Source organism: Misgurnus anguillicaudatus, chromosome 12 (genome assembly GCF_027580225.2).
Source record: "Misgurnus anguillicaudatus chromosome 12, ASM2758022v2, whole genome shotgun sequence".
Classification (NCBI taxonomy): domain Eukaryota; kingdom Metazoa; phylum Chordata; class Actinopteri; order Cypriniformes; family Cobitidae; genus Misgurnus; species Misgurnus anguillicaudatus.
The window spans coordinates 22,508,494-22,515,024 of NC_073348.2; positions in this window are offsets into that span (position 1 = coordinate 22,508,494).

Consider the following 6,531-nt stretch of genomic DNA (forward strand, 5'->3'; position numbering starts at 1 on the left):
ACCAAGCACCACCTGCTCAATCTGAAGATTAGAGGTCGAGGTGGAAATTTCAAATCCACAGGACACTGTTTTAAGGAAGTTTAATGTTCCTACACGCCGGCTTCAGTGTCTATTTTATTGGCCATTCAATAAAACCTATAGATTTTATTTTATTTTGCAAGCAATTGATAGTGAAGATGTTATACTTTTGACTGATTATGTCATGATTATTTTGTTTTATAGCCAACACCTTATAATAAGGTTATATTTCTTAACATTAGTAATTGCACAGCTAATATGAACTAAAACACGCAATATAGATTTTCAACATTTCTTAATCTTTGTTGGCACAAGGAGTTAATATGCTAGACAGAGTTTCTGCATTCACAATAGTGTGCTGTGATAGTACGTACAGTACTGAATTAAAAGAACTACCTACTTCTTATAGTATGTGTGGGTTGAGTATAAATACATAACCTATGGCTTATTTACAACAACTGTGAATATAATTTAAGCATATTTTAACCACAAGAAATACATTTCTCTATATCACTTAAACTGGAAAAGATCCGTTTCAGAGTTTTACAGTAGGCTACTTTAGATTTATTCACTTTTTGAATTGTGTGGCTCCTCACCTCCTGTGACCTCGTGGTAGAGAAAAGTGTTCATTCGATGCATACTGAGATATCTTAGCAGAAGCAGTAGACCATATGGGTATTTCTCGAATACTGTTTTTTTTTTTGCACACTGAGGTTTGGCACAAACTATTAGTTATTGCATATTACTGTGTATGGATAAACTTTTTGGTACGCATATTTTTCAAATATATTTTTAGATGGACAGACAGAAGACGACTCCATATCAGATCCGCACCGGATCCGTTCCAGACCTACCGACTTCGGCCAGATCCGGTGCGGATCTGACCCAGAGTCGACTGCTGTCTGGCATGTATTTATTATTTAACAGAAGTTAAAGCTTAGTTGGTAGAGCTCTGCGTTAACATTGCAAAAGGTTGTGGGTCGTTTTCCAGTGTACACGCATGCTGATAAAAATGTGTACCTTGAATACACTGTAAATTGCTTTGGATAAGAGTGCCTGCAAAATGCATACAGTAGTTGTAAATTTAATGTAAAGATGTATTAACCATAAGACTCTGTTTCGCCTTTGTGTCCACATTGCAGGCCCCAGTCTTAAAGTGCACCTATTTCATTGCTAAAACAACATTGTTTTGTGTACTTGGTATAATACAGTGTGTTCACATGGTTTATGGTTAAAAAAATACATTATTTTCCACATACCGTACATTTTGTTACTCCAGATTTCCCTCTCTTCCTGAAACGCACTGATTTTGTACAAAGCTCATCGATCTGAAAAGCTCTGTCCCTGATTGGCCAGCTAATTTGTACGTTATGATTGGCCTGAATACCTCTGAAGTCAGCTGGAAATGTGACGCTCCTTACCATGTTTGAAAGATTCGTTCAAAAGAGTTAACTTACTGAGCCCGAAGCAGGAGGAATTATGATAATGTCGGTCTTCTCTACATTAACAATCCCAGGAAGTAAACTGTTTCCTACAATCCGTGTGTTTGTTGTAGTCCAAGAAAAGAGATTTACGTTGAAGACTATAACTCGCGTCATCGTTTACTTTGGGGTTTGTACCTTTTGCATATCGGTAACATGTACTAATACACACTTACACACCAAAGGAAATGTAAAAACGTGAATCGGACGATAGGTGCCCTTTAGGATTTGGTTTTTGAATAGGAGGTAGCAAAATCTGACAATGACAAACCAGGCTGTTCATCCCATCCTATCCAGGAAAGGCGCACCACCCCAGCCATTGGGTTTGGTAAGGTACCTTATAGTGCTTGGAGCTAGACTGAAATGTAGCTTTTAATGCATGATGCCCAATGTAGTGGACAGATGATTAAACTGTATTGTCTCCCAATTAAAAATCAATTTTTGGAACATTTAATAATTATAAGACTTTTTTATTTTTTGCACACTCTCCTAGGACAGAAGGAATAGGTGGTGGCTAATTCATAATAAATTGTACGACCACATTCTTACATTTTGTATGATATGCCTTGACCCCTGTGATGTTGGAGTTATGGGTGGGGTTTCATTATTGTTATACCACTTCATTTTGCAAGTCAATTCAACCTACTATTTTAAGTTTTGCCGATGGTGTAGTGGAAGGTGCTCCGACACATGGTGCAGATGCACTTTTGGTGACCGGAGTTCGAATCCCGGCTCGAAGTCCTTTGCCAATCCCATACCCCTCTCTTCACCCTATACTTTTCTGTCATCTCCTCAATTACTTTCTATCCAATTTTCTATCCAAGAAAATGGCCCAAAAAGTAAGTAAAAAAAAGTTAAAGTAACGTAAAAATATATGTTGATTTGACAAAAAATCCGTAGAAATTACAATGTTATTGCAGCTGGGTTGCCGGTAACTTACTGTAGATTTAAATTTATGTTATTTACTGGCAAGAGTTTGTTCAAAGTTAAATCAATTTTACATATTAACAAGTCTTTATCTTTACAGAATAAAACTATACAATAACAGCCTCATGCAAAGCATTCTTGGAACCAGAAATCATCATCAACCTTTTTGTTTCTTGCTTCAGATTTTGTTTCCTAGAGTGTTTTGCTTGATGCTGTTTTTTGCTCTGTAAAGACAAGGACTTGTGGATGTTTGATGTTCGTTTGACTTTGAACGAAATGTTGCCAGTAAAGAACATATATTTAAATCTACGGTAAGTTACCGGCAACCCAGCTGCAATAACACTGTAATTTCTACGGATTTTTTTTACTGTATTAGATGAATAATAAGAGTTCTGTGCATGATAATAACACATTGTGAGCCTTAAACACGACTGTTTCCTCTTTCTTTTGTAAACCTTATGCATGCAAAACATGCCAATCTCAACATAATACCAACTGTGACATTACAGTCGAGATGTACACCCCCAATATTAAATTACACATTAACTTATTTATTTTTAGATGAATTAAACCCCTCGCTGCTTTGTGTAAACGTTCTCCCGGCCATATATTTTTCCATATGGGATCAAGATCAAAATTATTATTTTTGATCACAGTTGTGTTTCTCATGTGGTGCGGGCGTGTTTGTAGAATTGTTAGTTATGTTCTTTAGTGTCACGGCCATTTAAAATGCACCACAAGCCAGATGAATTTTTCAGGCAGACAACCTCCAAAAAAGGCCAAAACAAATAGGTAAGGCAACAAATTGGTGCATTTTTCTCCCAGTAAACATGAATATGGGTCAAAACACAATTGAAGCAGTATTAACAACATGAATATAAAAAGCACATGCACACCTGTCAGTTAATAAATGTAGGCCATTAATACATTAGGACCACTGCGTAAACCACCAAATTTGATCAGTTTTGTTATTTTGTCAACAATTTTGTTTTTAAATGTCTCATTTGACAATGATGCTAGAGAAGTTGTGAGTATTGAATATTACAACTCTTCAATCTAAACAAAAAAGATCAACTTGCAGATAGTACTGCTGTTTTGATTCATTGTCCGTGTTATCAGCGTTTTGACTCGTATATGGTACAGTTTTGGCAAAACTTATCACAGTCTTGTACTTATGTTTGGCTGTTCCAATTCTTAAACTTGAAAAACGTGTAATCTAGGAAGATTTTGCTCCAATGTACCATGAAGCAGTCACGTTCTGTAACTGTTGAATAATGCTTCACAAAGTGTCCCCAGAAATTGTCCCTGTGACCTTTTTGAAACTTGAAATGTTCAGATTGATCTGTACTGACACAGTCCCTTTCAGCTCTTATTGCCAAGCAATCATAACCCATTTAATTTTCAGCTCCCAACTGTTCACACAATTGGACAAATCGTTAAAAACCAACAGATGACACATTCAGAAGCATATGTAAAAGCAGGTTGTCAGTCTGTGCAATCGAACAGCACAGTACTTACTGCTGCCATTTAGATAATCTTTCTTTATATAAGCCTTATTCTGTGTCGATTGTGCAGACAAAAAGAGCTATTTCACACGAACGTGAAATACTCTAACATTCGGCACAGCAGTCAGGCCTATTGTGGCATAATGCTTTACAGAGGTGTCGATTAAAAGCAAGGATCAAGGGTTCATCTCGGCACGGCCTTCAATGGGTTTATAAGATCTACTAAGACCAAGTGTTCCCAGAGGAAAAATAAAACATCGGAGAAGCATCTTCAAAGTTCCTGGTCAATTTGGGTTTCCTAAAGATTCGAGGCAGTCAGATCAAAAGCATCTGATGTGGGATATATCAGCAAAGTCATTCATGCTAAAAATATCTGGTAATAGGTGCTGACTTTGTCTCCACGGTACTGTTTAATATGAAGGTCAATGGCTAAGGATTATTGTGCATATTGCATATTGTGTAAGTAGTCTATGGGGAATTGATTCTGAATGGCAAGCATTAACAGTGTTGGAAACTTTTGCTAACTACTGCACTCTGTAAAAAATTCCTTGTTGCATTTAAATTTTTTTGTTGAATCAACTCGGATTTACAAGTCATTTCAACTTACTATTATTTATCTTGACTAGAGATGAGTTTTTATAACTACAGGTGAGTTGTTAGTACTTATAAAATTAAGTTGACTTTTCTCCACTATATTTTATAAGTTGTGACAACTCATCTCTGTTGACATGACTTGTAAATCTGAGTTGATTTAACAAAAAATTTTAAGGCAGCAAAGTATTTTTTTTTCATTTTAATGGACTTTATTGTACCCCAACACTTTACAGTTTCAATGCAGTTTATAATTGTCATTTCAACACAGCTCTAAATGATCCCAAATGAGGCATAAGGGTCTTATCTAGCGAAACGATTGTCATGGCAAGAAAAATAAAAAATATGCACTTTTAAACCACAACTTTTTATCTTGCTGTTTATCTCGACTGTGTGACGCACCAGTGCAACGTCACATTGCGTAACGCCGGTTTCATACCACATGCGTGAGCAGCGCGTATGCGTAGCATGAGCAGAGCGCTCAAGTTCACATTACATTATTTTACATGCATTTATGAGCAAAACCTCTTCAAGACCCTTTTTGAAGGTCAGTGTAATTTATATAACTGTGATTTGTTTAATCCACATTGTTTTCCTGCTGTTCTGGTCCGTGTAATGACAAATATAGACACAAAACACAATTATAGACATAAAAAGCCCATGGCACATTATAAAATCTGTTTCTCTGAAGTTTTACGATAAAATAAAGAATTCACTCAGTGATTGACAGCATGAAGCAGTCGATCGTGTTTCCCTTCAACAGTTTAAGCATAAGATTTAGATTTATAGATGAATCTATTTCTCTGAAGATTATTAAGATAGATGAGGACTCATTTGCTGGGCAGAGACTGAATGAATGCAGTCTTCTGGCAACAGTGTGTTAATATTTCATTGTTTTCTTTTAAATTGCTCAAAGTCATGACTGTTTCAAACACACTTGGCGTCACATTCTTGGTTTTACTGTAAAATTAAACTTTTTCGCGTTAATCCACGACCATTTAAAGCATAAACAATGCACTGTCACTTTAATTGAGCGTGAGAAGCGCAGCAAAAATAGAGCCGACGCCGAAACGATAGCAGCACTGCTGCTTCAGCGACGCGGCTGCCACGCGAGTACGCGCTGCTCACGCGTGCGGTGTACATGCTTTAACTTGTTAACATGGGCGCCGAAAAAAAAAAACACGTGCCGTTTACGCGCTGCTCATGCATGCGGTGTGAAACCGGCGTAAGCAGGTCAAAAGGTTACGCGTTACATATATGAAACGCACATTTGCGGACAATTTTCAACAATAAACTGACACAAAGACATTAATTAGTATCATACCACATACAACAACGTCGGAACTGTCCTCTTTCTCCACACTTGTAAACACTGGGGCGTAGTTTCGCATACGTCATCTGTGACCTTTTGACGTGATGACATATTACGTGAGGTCGCGCTGGCGTGTCACAGGACTGGAAGAAGATGAAAAAATGCGGTTTAAAATGCTTGTATTTTTATATTTCTTGACAAAAAAGACAATCAGTTCACTGGATAAGACCCTTATGCCTCGTTTGAGATTGTTTAGAGTCCTTTGAAACTCTGTTGAAACTGCAATTTTAAATTGCATTGAAACTGTAAACTGTTGGGGCCCAATAAAGTCTATTGAAAGGAGAAAAATCCTGGAATGTCTAGGGGGTGGGGTGAGTAAATTATCAGGAAAAATGTTTTATGAAAGTTGAGTATTCTTTTAAGTTGAATCAAATTCCACTTTCTTGATTAGTGAGGAGTTGCTATAAATGATAAAAATAAAATTGAATTAGCTGCTTTATTTTTTATAATTTTTAGCAACTCATTACTAGTCAAGAAAGTTAAAACAAATTGTTATTTCAAATTGATTAAACTTAATAATTTAAGTGCAACAATAAATTGATTCAGTTGAATGTGTTGTGGGTGTAAGAGGGATTTTTAGACAGTTTCATAATTCATGGTTACAAAGTTAATTTGGTGCATTGAGCTTCATTAACTT